General features: G+C 41.5%; 1 long non-coding RNA gene across 1 annotated transcript in view; it reads right to left on the reverse strand.

The window, feature by feature from the left end:
* LOC138757953 (uncharacterized) overlaps window positions 1-24,717 on the reverse strand; it is a 289,593-nt gene that overhangs the window by 174,433 nt on the left and 90,443 nt on the right. Inside the window, exon 2 of the long non-coding RNA XR_011354005.1 lies at window positions 8,768-8,869. This is a non-coding gene — a long non-coding RNA (uncharacterized lncRNA). The remainder of the gene's footprint in view (window positions 1-8,767; window positions 8,870-24,717) is intronic.

Below are 24,717 nucleotides of genomic sequence, written 5' to 3' on the forward strand. Positions count from 1 at the left end.
AGAGCAGCAGAAGTACCATCCTATGCGATGTCTCCATGGGCACCCCGCGGCCAGTGGTTCCCCAACAGTGGCACAGGCAAATCGTCCATCACATCCATGACCTTTTACACCCATCCATCAGGTCCACGGTCCGGATGGTGGCAGAGTAGTTCGTCTAGCACGGGCCGCAGAAGCAGATCGCGGGCTGGGCCAGAACATGCACCCATTGCCAGATGTCCAAGGTACACAGGCACACCAGGGTGCCTGTGCAAGAGTTTGAGCATGTCCGGGAACAGTTCAGCCACATTCACGTGGACATAGTCGGGCCCTTACCCGTTTCCCGGGGCAACCGTTATCTGTTCACAGTGGTAGACCGCACCATTCGTTGGTCCGAGGTGATCCCCATGCTGGACGGCTCCACAGACTCCTGATCCCGAGGGCTGTTGCATGGTTGGGTAGCCTGGTTCAGCGTTCCAAATCACCTCACCAGCGATCAGGGCACCCAGTTCACCTCTGCACTCTGGGCACAGCTCGCCAACAGGTTGGGGATCAAGCTACACTGCACCACGGCCTATCACCCACAGGCCAATGGGCTAGACAAGCGTCTAAACCGCCCCCTTAAGTCGGCACTTATGGCCCGCCTCACTGGTCCCGATTGGGTGGATGAACTGCCTTGGGTGCTCCTGGGCATCCGCTCCATGCCCAAGGAGGATCTGCAGGTGTCATCAGCTGAGCTGGTCTACGATGCACCGCTGGCACTTCCTGATGAGTTCATCAATGTGCCTCACAACCCCCAGCGGTCATTGCACGAGCTGCTTCCCCACCTCTGGGCCCGCTTGGACTCCTTCGCACCCCCACCGCCACCCAGACACGGAACTCGGCCATCTCGTGTCCCTAGCAAGCTGCTTCCTGCAAAGTATGTTTTTATTCAGCGGGGCCCGCCTGCGGCACCTCTGCAGAGACCTTATGAGGGGCCGTACAAGGTTGTCCAGCGTTCAGGGTCTACGTTCATGCTGGACATCGATGGCAGGCTGGAACTGTTTACTGTGGTAGGCTGGAGCCAGCGCACCTCGACCCCACCGAACCAGTGATTATGGCCCAGCCCAAGAAGTGAAGCCACCCAGTTAAAACGGACATTGGGTTTTTTTTTTTGGGGGGTGGGCTGTGTGGCGGTACACCACTAGGCAGGCGAACCGGCCCTGCTTGTAATCCACGTGGTGGGGCAGCCAGCCAAAATGGCGCCGTCGGCGCCATCTTCTTCTCAGTACAGGGCTCAGAAGCCTGCGCTGGGGGACCATATGACACCCGGGTGACATCAGCGCCCTCCAGCGGAGTTCTCAGCCAGGTCCAGCCCACCAGCCTGCAATAAATCAGTTCTGCTCACTGAGCTTGACCCGTCTGGTTGTGCGTTCTTTCATTAGCAGTGTAGCTGCCACTACTCTTTGAAAGTTGCCACCAAAGTGGGCTACGGAGATGTAGTTGCTGTGCCTAGATGACATTGAAAATTAGATTTTTGTCATGCACCTTGTATGCAGTGTACATTTGCTTCAAAATTATTACTCACTGCAGCTGAACAGCAAAAAAGCAACTTAAAAAAAATTGTCTACTTATTTGAAATGAAAAGAGGCAATACATTGCAAAAGGAATAGTGATAATTCGATTTTGGATGTTATGAGATCAAAGGATCTGGGATTATTGAGGAATAACAGTACCCAGAGAAAGCAGTAAGTATAATTTTATTGAATGGGAAGCAAGGCCAAATGGCCTTATCCTGCATCTATCATTTCTGCTCTTACCACAGAATGGGGCTCCTTTCCACCTGGCCCATTCAATCCCCCTACTTCATCTTCCCCTCCACATACCCAAACTTTCTTTTCATCTTCTCTGACTTGCCCTTCTCCTCTTTCAACTTTCCATCCAGCTCCCAATTACCATCTTCTTCATCAGAAAATGCATGGACAAAGGTGTTACTGTAATCTGGGTGTATTCAAATCAGACATCATGGATGAACCAGGAGATCTATAAAATACTGAAATTCATATCTGTAGTGTTTAGATCAGAAGATTCAGAAACATGCTGAAAGATGAGACACAACCTCATGAAGATCATAACAAATGCAGAGACGATTCGAGAACAAGCAGGAGCCTCCAATAGATGCTTGACGAATGTGGCAGGACTTGAACATCATCACATTCTATCAGAAAAAACAAGATAATATTATTAACTGTGATACATCTCTTCCAGATGTTCACTACAAAAGAGAAAAATAAAAAAAAACTTTGCAAAGCCCATAGGACCCAGTGATTCTGAGGCTGATGTGAACAGAACCTGCAGGAGAATGTGTTATATAGTCAGGATAATGTGAACTATTTTGTAACTGCGTAAGAATACACCCTTCTCACTGTAGTGCGCCACAGTGGGGCATATATAGATGAATGTGTGAGTAGTTTCCTGAGATGGTGGAAGACATCAGTAAGTAAAGTCTCTTCTGCTGTTTGAATCTTGCATCTCTAAGTTACTTAAGAAGCCTCCCAAATAACATGGTGGCAGCAGTATAAGAGAACAAGAATAAAACCATACAATTGATTGTAAGTCACTGAAATATGAAAGGGAAGAAGAGAAAAAAGTTACAGAAAAAAAATGGCTGGAGCAACAGCAGTTCACCCAGTGATGGACTACAAGGCTGAAGACATTGTTGAATCATTTAGAAAGTTTCAGCAGAAGTGCAATTTGGCATTCAAAAGCTATCTTAAAAATGAAACAGCAGAGGAGAGGGCCAGTTATATACTTCTCTGGACAGGGGAGTGAGGCCTTGACTTATTTAATAGCAGGCAGTTTACAGAGATGGAGAAGAATAATCCAGAGCAGATATTTGCAATGTTTGCTTCTCACCTTGAACCCAGGTCTAATTAAATGCTATGAGTTTCACGACTTAATGCGAGAGACTGATGAAACTGTTGATACCTTCCTCACTAGACTAAAAATTGTTGCTACAAAATGCAGATTTAAGGATATAGGGGAAAGATTAGTTTATCAACCAATATGGGGAAGTGCCCATCCCTAAGTGCAAAAGTCTCTTGTAGGGAAGAATAGCATGAACTGGCTGAAGCTATAGACACAGCCAAAGCCTTCGAAGCCATGAGGAGGCAAATGAAATCCCTATCTATGCAGATCCACCCACAGCAAAGAGAACACAATCAGAACAGTGCAAACCCCCAAGACCTGCAGGAAGTGTGGCAGACAACACCCCTTCGATGACCGAAACAAATGCCCCTCTTATAGTTCTGAATGTAGAGCCTGTGGTAAAGCAAACCACTGGGCGAAGATGTGCAAGTCTGGTATGAAGAAAACTAATATCAGTGAAGAAAAAGACAAGAAGATGATCCACCACATAAAAGGAAATAACAATGCGGACATGGACACCCAGATACTGGACATAGAATCCATACACTTTCACAAGATGTCAGGTGAGATGAAGGAAGGGAGTTGCACACAAGGATCCAAATACAGTGGACAATCCAGAACAAGCCTACGATATTTAACTTAGAGCTGAAGCTGGAAACTGGATCACAAAGCAACATCTTTCCACTCAGACTCTACTGCCAGATGTTCCCAAGAACATAATAAAGGGTTATCCAAAAGACAGTGCATTGGAAACAGCAAATGTCACATTAATGGCCTATGGTGGACCCATGATCAAGCAGCTAGAGAGAGCTAAGATCAATGGCTGCTATAATAGAAAGAACATCCTCTGCACTTTCTACGTGGTAGATGAAGATGGACTGGAAATTCTAGGTCTGGATAGATGCCAGGAGTTGCAGTTGAACTCTATCGATTATGAGATCCAGACCAAGAAGCTATCCAAAAGGATCAACAGAAACACACAACAAAAAGAGGAAATGATTTCCACAAAAGTACCTGCCAGGCCATGGCACACAGTGGGAGTAGACTTGTTCACCGAGAATCAAGAGTGGTATTTAATAGCAGCCTGTTACTACTCTAAGTTTCCATTTGTCAAAATAGTGAAAGACCTGAGAGCATCATCTATCACCTCAAAAATGAGGGTGCTCCTTGCTGAATAACTGAGAAAGTAACATGTGACAATGGAACACAGTTCACGTCACAAGAATTCAGAAAGCTGGCTGCAGAGTTTGGGTTTGTTATCATTACATCATCCCCATACTGCCCCAAAGGTCATGGGTTCATTGAAAGACGATTGCAAACTGAAACACACACTAGTTAAGTGTCGAAACAAAAGAAGACCCATACCATGTCTGTTATCTAGTCAGGATAATATGAACTATTTTGTAAGGATACACCCTTCTCACTGTAGTAACTGTAGTTCACCTGTATGTGTGTGTGTATAGCTTCCTGAGATGGTGGAAGACATCAGTAAGTCAAATCTCTTCTGTTATTTGAATCTTGCATCTCTAAATTATTTAAGGAGCTTCCCAGTAGCGGAGACATAACAGGGTGAAGCCTCAAAAGATGTGGACCTGGTCATTTCTTGAAAACCTTCGTGAATCAACTGGCTGGCATTTTTTGTGAACATTTTCAACATCTCACGACAGAGGTTCCCACCTGCTTTAAAAGGACAACCATATTTCAGTGAGCAAAGTGATCTGCCTCAATGACTATTAGCTGGTAGCACTGTTGTCTACTGCAACCAAATGCTTTGAATGGTTGGTTATAGAGCAAATCAATTCCTATCTTAGGAAGGACCTGGATTTACTTTAAACTGCCTATAGTCACAACAGCACAACAACAAGTGTCATCTCACTGGTCCTCTACTCTGCACTGGATCAGCTAAACGACAGGTTCATTGATAGTAGCTCAATATTCAATATCATCACCAGCAAAATTAATGACTAAACTAAAAGGACATTGTCTATCTTTCTGCAAATGAATCTCAACTTTCTCATCCGCAAACTCCAGTCAAGAAGTGTGAATTAGCAACCTCCTCTCCTTCATGCTGACTATGAACACACAGTCCCCTGAACATTCCTGATTGTGTAGCCAAGTTTGGTTCTAACTCAATCTATAAATTCATTGATGATACCATTGTTGTTGGTTGAATAACTGGAAATGATACCAGAGAACAGAATGGATTTCGGGAGTATGGTAGGATGGTGCCAGAACAACAATCTTGGTTAAGACCAAGGAGCTTCTTGTTGATTTTAGGAAGAAGGGCACACATCTGTCTGCTTTGATGGGATGGAGGTGGAGAGGGTTAGAACATTCAGGTTCCCAGAAGTCCCATATTTCAGAAGATCTCTACTGGAGCCAGCACATCAAGGCTAATGCAGAAGGCACAAGTGATAGGAGAAGACTAAGGCCATTTGTCCCATTGAGTCTCCTCTGCCATTCAGATCATGGCTGGTGTGTTTTTCCATTCAACCCATTTCCATGCCTACTCCCCATAACTTTTGATTTCCCTATATAAATTTACCCAATGACTTAACCTCAACAGCTGTTTGCAGCAATAGATTCCACAGATTCACCACCCTTTGGCTGAAGAAATTTCTTCTCATCTCTGTCAAAAGGGACGTCATCTTATTCTGATATGGGCCCTCTGGTCTTCGACTTTCTCACTACTGGAAACATCTTCTCCATCTTGCCATTTCAATATTTGAAAAGTTTCAATGAGATCTTCCCTCATCCTTCTAAACTCCCTTGACTACAGGCCCAGAACTATCAAACATTCCTCATATTTTAAACCTTTTATCCTCAGAGTCCACCTCGAGAAACTTCTCTTATCCTTCTCCCATGCCAACATATCAGTCCTTAAATATGGAACCCAAAACCTGCTCCCAAAACTCCAAATATGGTGTGACCAATGCCTTATAAAGTCAGAGCATTACACATTTGCTTTTATATTCTTATCCTCTTAAAATGAATTCTTACATTTGTCTTCCCTACCATCAGCTCAACCTGCAAGTTAACCTTCTGGGAATCCTGCAAAAGGACCTCTGCTTTCCAAATTCTCTCCACATTTAGAAAATAGTCTATGCTTTTATTCCTTCTACTGAAGTTCATAACCATTCAATTCTCCATATTCTATTCACTCTGTCACTTGTGCATTCTCTCAGCCCTTCGGCAGATTTCTTATTTCCACAACAAATCCCACCTTTCCTCCTCTCTTCATATCATGCACGAGCTTGGCCATGAAGCCATCAATTCCATCATTTAAATCATTGACATATCATGTGAAAAGTAGCAGAAAAGTGGTGTAGAACACTGCTACTCACCAGTAGCCAGACAGAAACCACCCCTTGCCCTTAATTCCCACTCTTTGCCTTCTGCCACTCAGCCTATATTCTCTCCATGCTGGTACCTTTCCTATAATGCCATGGGCTCCTATCTCATTTAGCAGCCTCATGTGCACCAAAAACCTTCTGGAAATCCAAGTAAACACCGACTTTCCTTTGTCAGTCCCGCTTGTTACTCCATTAAAGAATTCCAACAAATTTGTCAGGCAGGATCCTCCCTGAAGTTCAAAGTTTAAATTTATTGTCAGAATCCTTACATGAGATCACGTACAACCCTAATATTCTCAGTTGTTCTGTTGTACTTACCGGTAAACTGTACTCGAGGAAAAAGAGAAAAGTAAACAAACTGTGCAACACAGAAAAAAAAATTCAGTCCTTTGATGAGTCCTTAAATGAGTCTTTTGTTATAGGAGTCTGATGGTGGAGGGGTAACAATTGTTCCTGAATCTTATGGAACATGTCTTGTGGCACCTATACCTCTTTCCTGATGGCAGAGCATGTGCTGGGTGGTGTGGATCCTTGATGATTGCTTCTGCTCTTTGATGGTAGCATTCCATGTGGCTTTTCTCGATGGCAGGAAGGGTTTTGCTGTGATGTCCTAGGCTGTGTCCATTCCCTTTTGTAGGACTTTCCGCTCAGAGGTATTGATGCCCCCATACCAGGCTGTGAAGCAGCCGGTCAGCAGACTTTCCACCACACATCAATACGAATTTGCCAAGATCTGTGATGTCATACCTAACCTCCACAAACTCCTGAGGAAGTAGAGGCACTGATGTGCTTTCTTCATGATGTAATTAGTGTGTTAGGCCCAGGAAAGGTCACTGAGTTAGTGAATCCAAAAATTTAAATTTGCTCACCCTCTCCACCTCTGATACCCAAATATTCACTGGATCACACACCTCTGGTTTTCCCTTCCTAAAGTCTCCAATAAACTCATTGAGTTTTATGATATTGAGTGAGAGGTTGAAGTCAGTAGACCATTCAGCCAAGTTTTCAATCTCCTGCCTATATGCTGACTCATCACCCCTTTTCATACAGCCTACTATCGTGGCAAATTTGTAGATGGTGACTTTATCTTGTGCTTTCAAGTACCCCGAAATCTCATTCTTAACAATAGACTCCAGGATCTTGCCAACCACTGAAGTCAGGCTAACCAGCTCATAGATTCCAGTCTTTTGCCTCTCTCCCTTCTTGTTCCTCTGGAACAATTCCCAAATCTAGTGATTTTGAAAGATCACTACTAATGTGTTCACCCACCTCTTTCAAGATCCTGGCATTTTTTCCATCTGGTCAAGGTGAATCATCCACCTTCATCCCCTCAACTTCCCAAGCACCTTCTCCTTAGTAATAGCGACTACACTCACCCCTGCCCCCAACTCTCAAATGTCTGGCATGTCACAGGTCCTTCTACAGTGAAGACTAATTCAGTTCCTCTGCCATTTCTTTGACCCCCATTACTACTTCTCCAGCGTAATTTTCCTGTGGTACAATGTCCAATTTTGGTTCTCTTTTATTCTTTATATATCTGAAAAAATCTTTGGTATCCTCTTGTGTTACTGGCTAACTCCCATTCATCTTTTATCTGTTTTAGTCACCTACTGACTGACACCTCTACTTTCTAAGGAGTCTGAGAAAATTAGGCATGTTGTCAAATCTTCAGTCAAACTCCAATGGGTGTACTGTGAAAAGTATACTGACTATTTGCATCAGAGCTTGGTTTGGGAATTTAAAAGCCCATCAACACACAAGACTCCAGAAGTTAGCAAACATGGGCCAGAACAGGCTCTGACCTCCCATCCACTAATGACATCCATGTGAAGCTCCTCCTCAGGAAGGTTCCTAATTCACCAAACCATCTACACCACTACAAGTTGCAAACTGCAAAGCATGTGGGTTAAAGAAAATTCCCCTGTCATTACTCCTCAAGGGTAGGCAAAAAATGATGGCTACATTTTGAGAAGATCCAAACTAATTAAAGGATACAAGTTTATAAATTAATACTTTACAATTGTGTCTCTGATATTCATAGTTTGTGGTCTATATCTTTGCAAAATACACCAACTGATACAGTCATTTCAAATATTTAATGCAATGCATTTATCCTGGTTTGTAAGGGCAAAAGAAATCTCAAAGACTACCACAACAACTGATCCCTGAGATGTGGTAAAGTGTAACAAAATCACAGTAACATGAACTCCATAAAATCTGATATGCTGAAGAAGTGACAATCTGTATGGAATATTTTGTTCAGTTTGACAAGTAACAGGAAACAACTTGGCAAAGAGAATTAACTTTGCAACAAGAGTGAAAGCACAGCTTGAAAGAGGGTAGCAATGAAGCATGCACACTATCTTAACTTTAAAATAACCTTTGTACTGTTGAAAGTTTATGATTGGAAGTACATGTTGACACAAATGATTAGGGTCAGAGCTCTTTCAATCAACCGGAAAGTGATATACAAATAATGACTTGTGATGGACTTGTCATGCAGTAGTTGAATAAAATTCTCTAGTACTCACTTCCTTGCTCTTGTTTCACTTTTCCGGCTTCTGTACAGTACTTTTCCTTGATGTATATCTTTGTATTGATCGAGTGTATTAGGGCCAGCTACATCCTCCAATCTGCTCAAGAGAACAAGCAGAAGGTCGGTGTGAGTTGACAAGTTAACAATAGCAATACTTTTATTGGTGCAGAAACAGAAAACTAATTAAATGTTAAACATGGACAGTATCAAATTCAGCAAAGAGTAAATTAACTTAATAATTGCAATGGTCATATTATCTATGTTTATCATTACCTCACTAATGAATTCTCTCACAAGGCAATGACAGTGATGTAACTGGTTAATAGCCTGAGCATTTCCACCTATTACTCCATTGTGGACCATATGGTGACTCTGGGGTGACCCTCTTTTGCTTCTCTTTGATTGTAAGTAAAAGGTGCTTCAGGCAATTTATACTGATAGTGAATCTGTCTGCCTTGCAGCAGGCAAAAGCAATTTCATGTCATATGACACTGTTTTATTACAATGACAATAAATTGAATCTTGAATCATATGGCTGCAATTTTTCAATTCATGTTGACATCCCACAGAGTCTGGCAGCAAATCTGGGCTACAGATTCTTTCTCAAAAATACAGAACCATGTTATGACAAACCATTAAAGAACAGGCAATAATGATTGTTGTTCTGACCTAACTCTAACAACTGCCTAGAACTTCACTACTGCATAACCCTCTGATTTTCTCAGTTCCCTTAAAAGATCCTACTATTGCCAGCAGCACATTCTATGCACCGACCACTATTTGTGCGAATCATTTACCTCTTGCATTCCACGTGTACTTGCTCCCAAGCACCTTAAAACTATGCCCCCTATTGTTACCCATTTCAGCTCTGGGACATCCACATGATTAATGTCTCTCATCATCTTGTACACCTCTATGCAGTCACCCCACATCCTCCGTTGCTCCAATGAGAAAAGGTCAAATTCACTCAACCTATACTCATAAGGCATGCTCTCAAATCCAAGCAACATCCTTGTAAATTTCCTCTGCAGCCTCTCTATAGCATCCTCATATTTCCTGTAATGAGGTGATTGGAACTGAACAGAATAGTCTAACTGAAGTCTTGCATCATGCATGCTTCAAGAATCTGTGAGCATCATGAGCCTTGGATCCCCCCCCCCCCCACCCCCACAGCTGAGATGTACTTAATGGTAATGTTAGGCCCTATCAGTAGCCCAATAATAACACAGACAGAAGATTGAGGGGAACGATAGGCTTTATTAAGCAAGAGACTGCTGGCCTGGGTCTAGGCTAGGAAAATGAGTGCGAAGGAGAGGGGACTCGACCTTTATGGCCAGGGGTCACATAGGAAGGATCAAGGGAGGAGCTAAGGTAGGGAGACCCCAGAGAGTGGGCCATCCAGTACAAACAGTCATATCACCACAGGTAACAAGGTGCAAAATAGCATAATAGGAAACCATATAGTATATAAGAGTAATATTCTGCTAATCCTACATGCTCAGCGCTTTGGTGATACCTCTTCAGCAGATTTTTCAAACTATTGGATGTTGTTCCTATTAATATCTCAACACACTTTCTATTAACTAATTTTTAGATTTTAAACAGCATTTTAATACATTTTCCATTAATGATTAAGTTCAAGTTTTTTAATCATCTGATTGCATAAACAAACAAACAATGTTTCTACAGACCACAGCACATGCACATGTAATGCATGAGACATGACAATCACTTATATGGCATAAAGATATAATTTAAAATAAATACATATAAATATTTTGGGATGATTTACTCGATTACAGGATTTTGTTCATCAATTTCAGTCAGTGGGAAGAAGATATTTCCCAGCCTGGCGGTCCTGATTTTGATGCTCCTGTACCACTTTCCTGATAGTAGTGGGTCAAAGGTACTGTGTGCTGGATGGAAAGGGTTCTTTGAACCCTATTAAAACAATTGTCCCAGTAAATATCATTAATAGAGGAAGGAGAGAAGCCCGTCATCTTCTGAGTGTTTTGATGATCCACTGTACTGACCTCTGGTCTGATGCTACCATGCAATAATGTAGCCAGTCAGGACACTGTTGTAAATGTTGTCAAGATGCGGGCCAGTAGCCTTTCCCTCCTCATCCTCCTTAGGAAGTCTAGGTGCTACTGTGCCTTCTTAATGAGGAGGTGTTTGGGACTGGGACAGTTCATTCTTTATATACACACCAAGGAACTTTGTGCTCTCCGATCTCTCCACGACAAAACCATTGATGTGCAGTGGAGAGTGGTTGCCCTTCATGCTCCTGAAGTCCACAATCATTTTCTTTGTCTTATCCACATTAAGACTCAGGTTGTTGTTCTCACATCATTTTATGAGCCTTCCAACTCCCTTCTGCAAGCGGACTCATCATCGTTGCTGATGAGGCCACCTACTGTTGAATCATCCACATACTTGATTCTGTTTGAACTGAATCTGGTAGTGCAGTCGTGAGTCAACAGCGTGAACAGTAGCAGGCTGAGCACACAGCCCTGAGATGTGCCAGTGCTCAGTGTGATGGGACTTGTGATTTTGCTGCCGACCCAGACTAACTGTGGTGTTTCCATCAAGAAGTCCAAGATCAAATTGCAGAGACGTGTGCTGAGTCCCAATGAGGTCAATTTATCCACCGCCCTCTGAGTTATGATCAGCTGAACTCTATGAAGAACAATCTGCATGTGAGGCTATGCAGGGTGCCTATCTTTCTGGGGGAGATGAGGCTTAATTTGGCATAACATTGCAACGTGCATAGAAAAGTATTCAACCTGTCAGGAAGGGAGGAATTATTGTCACTGAATGCAGGATTGATTTAGTCAGTTATAGTTTGAATACCCTGCCACATATGCATCATGTTGCTGGTGTCACTCAGGTGTCTATGGATTCTCTGCCATCTTGCCACCTGACCTGAAGACAGTGCCACGAGCTCTCAGCAATGCACGAAGCTCCATGTCTTGCCATGTCTCATGATTTGCCCTGGATGTCCAGCGATTGATCATCGTAATGCCAATGTAGCTGGTCACTGAGCTTGTAGAGACTCACCAATGTTGATGTAGGTGGCCATCTCCCTGAATCTGCTGGAATCTATGCTTCTGAAGCAGTTTTGAAATTTAAAGGGAGTGCATTAGATAGGAATCTTGTTCAGAATTGACAAAGTATCATGGTCCTAAAAAATGAGCTGTTTTTCTTTCCACAGATATTGCATGATCTGCTGAATGTTTCCAGCTTTCCCATTGTTATTTCACATTTACAGCATCTGGAGTCTTTTGATTTTCATTTGTAGATCCATAAGGGGTTAGAAGAATGTTGGTGTCAAAATCTTCACCAGATAAAGGGGACCCTTTAGAGTGAACATGGATAAATTCATGCCTGCGTACGAACTAAATTAATGTTTAGATAAATAAATTGTGTGTGCGTGTGTGTGTATGTGTGTGTGTGTATATATATAGATGCATATATATCTATATAGAGAGAGATAGAGAAGAGATACACACACACACACACACACACACACATACACACACACACACACACACACACACACACACACACACACACACACACACACACACACACACACACACACACACACACACACACACACTCTTAGCAGGTCACTATGGTTATAGCTCGAAGTTATAACAAGAAAGAAGACTCTCCCACAAAGGGAGTGTAGTCAACACTGAGTTTATTGAGATGCAGCTCTGCCTTTTATAGCCAGCCGGCCACATCACCACTGGGGCATGGCTTGAGCAGAACTGGCTGCTGATCGGCCACCTCTGATCCACAGGCCCAGATTGGACTCCCTGTGATCCACTGAAGGCGATTGGTTAATTCAGCCACTAATATAACAGGTGTGTGCGTAGTGAGCGGGCTAACTGAATGAAAGAATGAGGCCAGCAGTCGGTGGGCTCATTGGAACTAGTGAGCTTTATTTTGACTATTGCCCTGCCACTTTTAAAGCATTCAAAGCTCCTGCCCCTGCACACTGGAAACGACATTGTGATGTAAGCGCGCTCCCTGCCCACATGCAGGCCTCAAGCTTCTACTGGAAAAGGGCTGCATGATGCCATCTTTGATGCAGCTGTTCCAATGGTGTGTGTGTGTAACACAGAACCGGTTCGCCAGGCCATCAAATATATGTTGCCACATTGTGTGTGTTTTCAATATCTATCTGTCTATCTAGACAATTTACTTATCTTATCTCACCTTGTGGTTACAGCATATGAGGTTGCACGTTTTAAAATAAAATAAGAAAATTGGAAATCTGTGAAGAAAAATGATGTGAAGCATTTTAAATTAGTACTTTTTTTTTGCAGTTTTTGCTTGTAATTCAAGCCAATTTCAAACAAAACAATATTTTGATGTTCAGTTCAAAAGAGGCTTTAATGACATGCACAAAACTTTGCCTTTCAGCTTTTGAATTGTGTTCTTGCTGGGCTGTCTGCCTTTAGACAGATGAATTGAATGCTTGCAATGCATTCATGACATCGTGGTAGGTTTTGGAATGGTCCACTGGAGTGAGTCCTGAACGGTGGTCTGGGATCATGTTATCAGTTAAACCTCTGCCGCGCTCTGTTTCCTCTTATTGTATCCTCTGAGTGACCATTTCCTCCTCGTGTTCTTAAGCAGGGAATAAATAATAAAGAATGAAGTTGACATTCAAGTTAACGTTCTGAGTCAGCTCTGCAAATGAAATGCTGAATTGTGATTTTTTTTTCAAAGGAAGATATTATTAAAGAATACTTTGTTCTTTTTTTTGAGGAAACTCATTTTGTTCAATTACAATGAAAAAACATTAGAATTGCAATATTTCCTTTGGACAATTTGCAGTTTGAAAAATGAAATAACCCCCTTGTGGAAGGGTACAATTCTTTGAAGTGAAATCAGAAAACATCTCTCTGAACTGTGACAAGTAAGGAAAATGAAGTTTGTATCTTAATACATCAATAGAAATGTAACATTTTCATTAAATTTGTATAAAGGGCAGTAAAATAAAGCACAATTTGTAGTTGTATGAAGCACTGTTTTCTGTTATGAGATGAGGTTTTGAGCACAAATCCATACTGATAGTTCGGTGTAGTATTTTTGAGTGAAATATTTCACCAACATCTTCTCTCTCAGTGGAACAAATATAAAATCCTCAACGCTATTTCAAAAAAAGCAGAAGAGCTTTCCCGTGGCCAAATATAAAATGCTGCAGATGCTGGAGATCTGAAATAAAACAAAATTCCAGGTCAGGCAGCAGCTATAGAGTAAGAAATTGTGTTTCCTGTTATGTTCATGGTTTTTCTGCAACATTAACTCTTGCTTTTCTCTCTCCTCACAGATGCTTTGATCTACTGAATATTTTTCTATTTTCTTTTCATTCTGCTGTTGCCCAAACAACCATTTATTCTTGAGCCAAGTTCATAAAAAAAAAATCAGTATCTTTCACCACTTGGATTAAACAGATGCAAAAGCATTGGCTGCCCATTTGGCTGCCATCCTAATTTTCAATTCCATTGAATGAGCAGCTGATACAGTAGCTTTGATTTACCTTGACCGACCAAACATTTTCCCTATAATCATCTGGTCATTATCCTATGTGAGAGGTTGCTACAATGGGGGCATTTAAAAGATTCTTGGGCAAGCAAGAAAAATAAGGGTAAGTGTAAAAAGTGAAAAATAAGTGCAAGTAAAATAAGGGTTTATGGAATGTGAGGGAGTGAAGGGTTAGAATGGACATGGAGTAGGTTTTTATGGGTCGACATGACATTCTGGGCTGAAGGGCCTGTAAGCGCTGTACTATTTATTTTATATTCAATGTTTTATCATCACAGTCTTTTGTGTGATGCAGATGGGCTCCTGTGCTTCCTATACTAAGACACTTCAAAATGCCTAATGGACTATAAAGTGTTTTAGGACTCCTGAAAACCAATGAACAAATGCAACTTTTTTCCTTGTTATTTTTTGAAGTTTATGTTACTTTGATGGGGCTTTTATAACTTTGCCAACTTCATGGTGGTCGAGTGGGAAGAAGTTCAACTCCACGATAGCCGTACATCATATGCCAAAGACCACCAGTTAGTCCTCAGATCAGTTACCCTTCTTCTGTAACCAGGACAAACCATGCATTCATTAACAGGATAGCTTGTGAAATGAAAGAAGGTTGTAACCGCATGTGGCGGACACAGTATAATAGAATTTCAAGTATGTTACTGGCTGAAATTCCACAGAAAACTATGTCCAGTGGATACTTTCATTCAATCCATTCAATTTCAGTATAGTGAGACACATGAACTATTTACTCACCAATAGCTACCATTTCTCTCTTCCAGATCTCTTTAGTCCCATCTCATGAGTAATTTTTCTTAAAACTTTATTTCTACTGTGCTTTCAAATAAATTTTTAACTTGTACTCTTCCAAATGTTGAAACAAACTTTTATTTTTAACCTGTCTCCTCCTTGGATACCACTGTTAAGAGTGGTTTGTGTTGCTTCTTATGAGCAGAAAGTGAGAAAAGTTGAGACAGGAGGGAAGGGCAAAATATCAAATTGGAATAAGCAGAAAATTGGAAATGTTCATCAGGCCAAGCAGCATTAAAGTAGATTTATTGACTTCCACAGGTGCCTGCCTAATCTGCTGAGTACTCCCAGCATTCCCTCTGCTTATTTGGGATACACTCATTGCGCTCGTGCTCTTTAAACCCTCTGGGGCTCTGTTTCCTGAACGCCCTTCAAACCAACCTGGACACTATTTCCATTTTCCTTTTAAGCCCCTTCATGTTACTGGGAAATATATCATGGTTCTGTGCTATATATTTTTTTTTAAAAAAGGAACATTAGCAGTATGTTTGGGGTTAAATAAGAGAAATATCCCGCAACGAGAACATGTACAAGTCCATCACCACCAAAATCTTGAGTGCCAGATTAACAGAGTTTATATTACAAATCAAAATTTATTATATCAGGATTAAACTTCCTGCAAAGACTGTAGCAGGCAAGGCTACCAAAAACCATCATGTCAATTTTCTACAGGAGCTCTATCAAGAGCATTCTGGCCAGTTGCATCACAATGGATATGGTTGTTGCAGAGAAATGGATTGAGGTCAATCCACAGGACCATAAGAGTGGCAAACAGGATCATTCTCTCCATCTCCCCCCCCCCCCCCCCCCCACTCCTCCCACCCCATCGGCATCATCTACCATGATAGCTATCTGAAGAGGGTGTACAAAATGATTGAGAACCCCTTACACACTGCACACAGCATCTTTCAGTTGCTTCTATTGGGAAAGAGCTACAAGAGTATCAGACAGCACCACCAGGCTGAGGAACACCTTCTTCCCATGAGCAGTGAGAAGACAATGACCAAAGGAACTGCTCACATTAACCATCTGAGACTCTCATATTCATGAAACAATATTTATTTGTATTTATGAATTCTTGTTCTGCATCTATATTTGTCTCTATGTGCTTTATGTCTGGCTATGTGTGTGTTTTGCACCAAGGACTGGCATATGCTGTTTCATCGAGTAGTACTTGTGCAATTAGATGACCATAAACTTGACTAGCAGGACAATGCAATTGTCAAATTGTAGCTTAATTATAGGTTATTTTCCTTTAATCTCCCTACATTGTCATCTGAATCAATGCTAGTTCAAACCTTGAGCATCAATTCTTGAACAAACATACCAGATACTGCAGATCAGATAGAACGTGATCATGTTTTGTACGATCGTTGCCATGATTGACAGAGGCTTGGTTTAAGACAGATTTGCTCAGAAGAAACTACTTCATTATGTCCTCAAAACACCCAAATTAATCTGTAGGGGTTTTGTCACTGATGTGGACATTTTATCATCACATCATTTTCTCCATAGGTGTGGAAATTTGCACATTCCAAGTTGCATTGAATCACAAATGTGTAGTTAAATGTTTATTTGAATGGGTTGTGCATATTCTGGCAATATTCTTGCAGTTATGATCTGAGTAATTACGGCACTATATGCAATCACTCTGAAAGAACGTCGGCTAAATTAAAGTGTTCCAGTGAATGAATTGTATCAGCTGTTGACAATCTGTGGTGTAAAAATAATATTCTGATTCCTATGGAATTAGCATATTCTAAAACTAAATACCGAATTCTGAGACAAAGCTTTGAAAATCAAAGTTTGTATTTAAATTCTTTTGAAACTTATTATTTGTTTACAGCACATTGAGGAAATTTACTTCTGAAAGTGAATGACTGCACATGGAAATATTTGCACACAATAACCAGCAGCCTTTAAACAAAATGACAAAAAAGCATTTGTAGTATTTGTTGATGGCTGCAATAAAAATATTATGACATGGTGAGGATATTATTAATAAAGTGGAGTTGACAGGCCTAAGTTTATTTGAGATACAATAGAATTTAGCAGAAGAACATTTTATTTATATATATATAAAAATATAAATATATATATAAATATATATATATATAAATATATATATATATATAAATATATATATATATAAATATAAATATATATAAAAATATATATATATACAAAAATATATATATATATACAAAAATATATATATACAAAAAAATATATATACAAAAATATATATATACAAAAAATATATATATACAAAAATATATATATACAAAAAATATATATATACAAAATATATATATATATATACAAAAATATATATATATATACAAAAAAAAATATATATATACAAAAATATATATATACAAAATATATATATACAAAATATATATATATATACAAAAATATATATATATATACAAAAATATATATATATATATACACAAAAAAATATATATATATACAAAAAATATATATATATACAAAAAAAATATATATATATATACAAAAAAAATATATATATATACAAAAAAAAAATATATATATACAAAAAAATATATATATACACAAAAAATATATATATATATACAAAAAAATATATATATATATACAAAAAATATATATACACAAAAAAATATATATATATATACAAAAAAAAATATATATATATATACAAAAAAATATATATATATATACAAAAAAATATATATATATATACAAAAAATATATATATATATACAAAAAATATATATATATACAAAAAAAAAAATATATATATATATATACAAAAAATATATATATATATACAAAAAAAAAATATATATATATATATATCTTTGGCTTGGCTTCGTGGATGAAGATTTATGGAGGGGATATGTCCACGTCTGCTGCAGGCTCGTTGGTGACTTACAAGTCCGATGCGGGACAGGCAGGCACGGTTGCAGCGGTTACAAGGGAAAATTGGTTGGTTGGGGTTGGGTGCTGGGTTTTTCCTCCTTTGTCTTTTGTCAGTGAGGTGGGCTCTGCGGTCTTCTTCAAAGGAGGTTGCTGCCCGCCAAACTGTGAGGCGCCAAGATGCATGGTTGGAGGCGAGATCAGCCCACTGGCGGTGGTCAATGTGGCAGGCACCAAGAGATTTCTTTAAGCAGTCCTTGTACCTCTTCTTTGGTGCACCTCTGTCTCGGTGGACAGTGGAGAGCTCGCCATAGAACACGATCTTGGGAAGGCGATGGTCCTCCATTCTGGAGATGTGACCCACCCAGCGCAGTTGGGTCTTCAGCAGCATGGATTCGATGCTTGCGGACTCTGCCAGCTCGAGTACTTCGATGTTGGTGATGAAGTCATTCCAATGAATGTTGAGAATGGAGCAGAGACAGTGCTGATGGAAGCGTTCTAGGAGCCGTAGGTGATGCTGGTAGAGGACCCATGATTCAGTGCCAAACAGGAGCATGGGTATGACAATGGCTCTGTACACACTGATCTTTGTGTGTTTCTTCAGGTGATTGTTTTTCCAGACTCTTTTGTGTAGTCTTCCAAAGGCGCAATTTGCCTTGGCGATTCTGTTGTCTATCTCGTTGTCAATCCTTGCATCAAATGAAATGGTTCAGCCGAGGTAGGTAAACTGGTTGACTGTTTTGAGTTCTGTGTGCCCGATGGAGATGTGGGGGGTCTGGTGGTTATGGTGGGGAGCTGGCTGATAGAGGACCTCAGTTTTCTTCAGGCTGACTTCCAGGCCAAACATTTTGGCAGTTTCCGCAAAGCAGGACGTCATGCGCTGGAGAGCTGGCTCTGAATGGGCAACTAAAGTGGCATCGTCTGCAAAGAGTAGTTCACGGACAAGTTGCTCTTGTGTCATGGTGTGAGCTTGCAGGTGCCTCGAATTGAAGAGACTGCCATCTGTGCGGTACCGGATGTAAACACCATCTTCATTGTTGAGGTCTTTCATGTCTTGTTTCAGCATCATGCTGAAGAAGATTGAAAAGAGGGTTGGTGCGAGGACGCAGCCTTGCTTCACGCCGTTGTCAATGGAGAAGTGTTCGGAGAGCTCATTGCTGTATCTGACCCGACCTTGTTGGTTTTCATGCAGTTAGATAACCATATTTTTTTTTTTTTTTTTAATTTTTTATTTTTCACACCATAAATCACAATAGCCATGATATACACTTTTTCTTTTCCACACATTTACAGTGACTTTTTCTCCCTCCCCCCTCCCTCCTCCCAAGCCACCCCCCCACCCCCCCCCTCTCATCCATTTTAGGTATACAATCTAGGTTGCATTAATTCAGTTAGACAATGTTGTCATTCAACAAAAATACACCAGAAATTCTACTGAGTCCATTCTTTTCTTTTCTTCTCCTTCCATCAACTTAGGTAATGTTTGTTCCCGGTAGGTTTTCGCTATTGTATTTAATGTAAGGCTCCCATACTTGTTCGAATATTTCAATATTATTTCTTAAACTATATGTTATTTTTTCTAATGGAATACATTTATTCATTTCTATATACCATTGTTGTATTTTCAAATTATCTTCCAATTTCCAGGTTGACATAATACATTTTTTTGCTACGGCTAGGGCTATCTTGACAAATCTTTTTTGTGCATCTTCCAAGTCAATTCCAAATTCTTTATTTTTTATGTTACTTAGGAGAAAGATCTCTGGATTCTTTGGTATATTGTTTTCTGTTATTTTATTTAATATCTGATTGAGATCATCCCAAAATTTTTCTACTCTCTCACATGTCCAGATTGCATGAATTGTTGTTCCCCTTTCTTTTTTACATCGAAAACATCTATCAGATACTGTTGGGTCCCATTTATTTAACTTTTGCGGTGTAATGTATAGTCTGTGTAACCAATTATATTGTATCATACGCAGCCTCGTATTTATTGTATTTCTCATCGTTCCAGAGCATAACTTCTCCCATGTTTCCTTTTTTATCTTTATATTTAAATCTTGTTCCCATTTTTGTTTAGTTTTACCATTTGTTTCCTCATTCTCCTTTTCTTGCAGTTTAATATACATATTTTTTATAAATCTTTTGATTAACATTGTATCTGTAATCACATATTCAAGGTTACTTCCCTCTGGTAAACTCAAGTTGCTTCCTAATTTATCTTTCAAGTAGGATCTCAGTTGGTAATATGCCAGCGCTGTATCTCCAGTTATATTGTACTTATCTCTCATTTGTTCAAAGGATAAGAAAAACAATTTTCTATTCTTTTAATCCCTTTTTTTTTCCCCATTTTCTAAAGGCTAGGTTGTCTATTGTAAAAGGGAGTAGCTTATTTTGCGTCAATATTAGTTTTGGTATTTGGTAATTTATTTTATTTCTTTCTGCATGAATCTTCTTCCATATATTGAGGAGATGGTGTAATACTGGAGAAGTTCTATGTTGTACCAATTTTTCGTCCCATTTATATAATATGTGTTCAGGTATCTTTTCAGTTAGATAACCATGTTGAGGAACTTGGGGGGGTGGGGGCATCCGAGGTGCTCTAGTATTTGCCAAAGCCCTTTCCTGCTGATGGTGTCAAAGGCTTTGGTGAGTTCAACAAAGGTGATGTAGAGTCCTTTGTTTTGTTCTCTGCACTTTTCTTGGAGCTGTCTGAGGGCAAAGACCATGTCAGTGTGCGAAAGCCACACTGTGATTCTGGGAGAACATTTTTGGCGACACTAGGTATTAGTCTATTAAGGACAATCCTAGCGAAGATTTTGCCTGCAATGGAGAGCAGCGTGATTCCCCTGTAGTTTGAGCAGTCTGATTTCTCGCCTTTGTTTTTGTACAGGGTGATGATGATGGCATCACGAAGATCCTGAGGCAGCTTTCCTTGGTCCCAGCAGAGCATGAAAAACTCATGCAGTTTGGTATGCAGAGCTTTGCCGCTAGCCTTCCAGACCTCTGGGGGGATTCCATCCATACCTGCTGCTTTGCCACTTTTCAGTTGTTCAATTGCCTTATATGTCTCTTCCCGGGTAAGGACCTCATCCAGCTCTAGACTCATGGGTTGTTGAGGGAGCTGGAGGAGGGCAGATTTTTCGATTGAGCGGTTGGCACTGAAAAGCGATTGGAAGTGTTCTGACCATCAATTGAGGATGGAGATCTTGTCGCTGAGGAGGACTTCACCATCTGAGCTGCGCAGAGCTCTTTGGACTTGGGGTGAGGGGCTGTACACAGCCTTTAGACCCTCATAGAAACCCCTGAAGTCGCCAATGTCGGCTCTAAGCTGGGTTCGTTTTGTGAGGCTAGTCCACCATTCATTTTGGATCTCCCGGAGTTTACGCTGAAGGTGGTTGCATGCGAGACAGAAGGCTCGTTTTTTCTCTGGCCAGGAAGGCTTTGCAAGGTGAGCCTGGTGGGCAGCTCGCTTCTTTTCCAGCAGCTCCAGGATTTCTTGGTTGTTTTCGTCAAACCAGTCCTTGTTTTTCCTGGAGGAGAAGCCCAGTACCTCTTCAGTGGATTGCAGTATGGCTGTTTTCAGCTGATCCCAGAGGGTTTCAGGAGACGTGTCCATGAGGCAGTTTGCATCCTCGAGCTTTGCTTGGCGGTTTGCCTAGAAGTTTCCTCTCACTACGTCTGACTGCAAGTTTCCAACATTGAACCTCTTTCTGGGGCCTCCACTGTTCTTGAACTTTGGCTTGAAGTGAAGGTTGAGCTTGCAATGAACAAGCCGGTGGTCAGTGTGGCATTCCGTGCTGGGCATGACCCTGGTGTGGAGCACATCTTATTTGTCTCTTCCTCGCACCAGAACGTAGTCCAGGAGGTGCCAGTGTTTGGATCGGGGATGCATCCAGGTAGTCTTCAGGCTGTCTCTATGCTGGAAAAGGGTGTTAGTAATGACAAGCCACTGTTCTGTGCAGAGTTCCAACAGGAGGTGCCCGTTGTCATTGCACTTGCCGCCACCATGCTTGCCAAGGATTCCTGGCCAGGTTTCTGAGTCTTTGCCAACGCGAGTGTTGAAGTCGCCAAGGATGACAACCTTGTCGGCTGTAGGGGTGCATTGGATGAGGTTGCGCAGATCAGTGTAGAACTTGTGCTTATCTGCTGGTTCCGCCTGAAGGGTTGGAGCATAGACACTGATGAGAGTGATGCGTCGCTTGTTTTGAAGGGGGAGTCGCATGGACATGATCCGGTCAGAGTGGCCTGGTCGGGAGGTTTTTGAGTTTGGAGGCAATGGAGTTCTTGACCATGAAGCCAACACCAGATAGGCGTCGTTCAGCCTGAGGCTTGCCAGACCAGTAGAGTGTGTAGCCCGCGCCGTCTTCTTGGACGCTGCCTACATCTGCAAGGTGAACTTCGCTGAGAGCAGCTATGTCGATGTCGAGTGTGAGGAGTTCATGTGCGATGAGGGCAGACTGACGTTCAGGTCAGTGGCTGTCAGCCATGGTTCTGATGTTTCAGCATGCTAGCTTGAGTTTGTGTGCATCTTTTGAGGGGGAGGACGTGGACCTGTCCTTGGGCCTGTGCAAAGGAGCTTTTAGGTGGAGTGCAGTGTGCGCAGTACTGGCCCCACCCTTTACACCCATGGTTCGTGTGCCATGGCCAAGCAAGCTGGGACGTGGCAGCGAAGTCCTTGGGTCGTAGGTTTTACATCGGAGTGTCCTCCTATGCAGGTTGCTTAACGGGCTGAAGAGGCCTGCCTCCCCTTTTAGGTCAAACCATTTATGGAGATCTACGACCGCTGTCCCCAGTTATGGAGTGGTGCGCCCCGGAATCGGCCCGCGTGCGTTTACTCCTGCGCGGCCGAGTAAAGGGGATGCAGCATTGGTTGAGGATCAGAAAGAAAGATGCCATGAGCAGCCGGCCATCTTGAACAAATGATACAGAGCAGAGGATACAGTCTTCAGGAGATGAATATGATGCCGAGTATTATCGGATAGAAGGACACGAAGGACATGCCAGACTTGCTTCCCTACACATGAATCAGTATCACATTCTTCGAGGTACGAGGACCCGCTGCCACTCGGGGGGGCCCGAGGTCCTGCCCGAGTCCGCCTGAGGTAACAGCTGCATCACGGGGAGAGACAGCCAGCCGAGACCGGGCCTGCCCGCACCGCTGCCCGAGCACCGAACATTGGCCGCCGTCACCAGGCAAACCCCGGCAGCCCGCACAGCCTGACTGATGGCAGGCGAGCCCCGGGCCGGGAGCAGTCAATGAGAACTGATTAGTGTATTTCAGAGTTTAATACACACCTCAAAAACCAATAGTCTAAACACTAACAACTGTGAACTCCATTGCAGTGTTCCCTCCAGTCTTAAAAAAATATATACATACATACCTACACACAGGCACGCATGCACACATACATGCATATGTACACATACATGCATACATACATTTATGTATATATATATATATATATATATATATATATACACACACACACACACATACATACGTATGTTTATATATATATATACATATATGTATGTATATGTGTGTATATGTATACATACGTATGTATACGTGTGTGTGTGTGTATATATATATATATATACATACATATATACACATACCTATGTATACGTGTATATATATATATATATATATATATATATATATGTATACATTCATATGTATATACACGTATATATATGCCGACAGCATTGAATCCACGCTGCTGAAGATCCAACTGCGCTGGGTAGGTCACGTCTCCAGAATGGAGGACCTTCACCTTCCGAAGATCGTATTATATGGCGAGCTCTCCACTGGCCACCGTGACAGAGGTGCACCAAAGAAGAGGTACAAGGACTGCCTAAATAAATCTCTTGGTGCCTGCCACATTGACCATCGCCAGTGGGCTGATATCGCCTCAAACCGTGCATCTTGGTGCCTCACAGTTCGGCGGGCAGCAACCTCCTTTGAAGAAGACCGCAGAGCACACCTCACTGACAAAAGGCAAAGGAGGAAAAACCCAACACCCAACCCCAACCCACCAATTTTCCCCTGCAACCGCTGCAACCGTGTCTGCCTGTCCCGCATCGGACTTGTCAGCCACAAACGAGCCTGCAGCTGACGTGGACATTACCCCTCCATAAATCTTCGTCTGCGAAGCCAAGCCAAAGAAAGAAAAGAATATATATATGAGTTATTAAGATATACTGGAATTGAATGTCGGACTAGAAGATTAAAAAGTTACATCAATCAAACTTAAACTCCTAAACTCTACTTAAATCCATATATTATGATGGAGCAAGTTTTATGTGGCCAGTCAGAGCACCACAAGCTCATACTTAGACAGGAACTTGCATTTCAGCTTCTGCACATTCATCACACAACACACCAGAAATCTGTTCCGGTGACTGCCTGGTCACAGTGAGGTTGCAGACATAAAATAACATTTAGCCTTTTTCCTCCACTGCAATTTTGCTTCTGACTTGTCATTATTTGTTGTTTGAAAAGCCTGAGTTACTGTTAATCTTGTTCATGTTTCTCAAATTTCACTGTCAGTATAGAAGGAAGCCAATCAAGTCTATCCTGGCTCTCAGAGGAATCTGACCAATCCTGTTTCCCTGCTATGCCCTCCTTGGCAGGTCCCAACAAATCTTACCCTTCGACATTCTTCT

Source organism: Narcine bancroftii, chromosome 3, assembly GCF_036971445.1.
Source record: "Narcine bancroftii isolate sNarBan1 chromosome 3, sNarBan1.hap1, whole genome shotgun sequence".
Lineage (NCBI taxonomy): Eukaryota > Metazoa > Chordata > Chondrichthyes > Torpediniformes > Narcinidae > Narcine > Narcine bancroftii.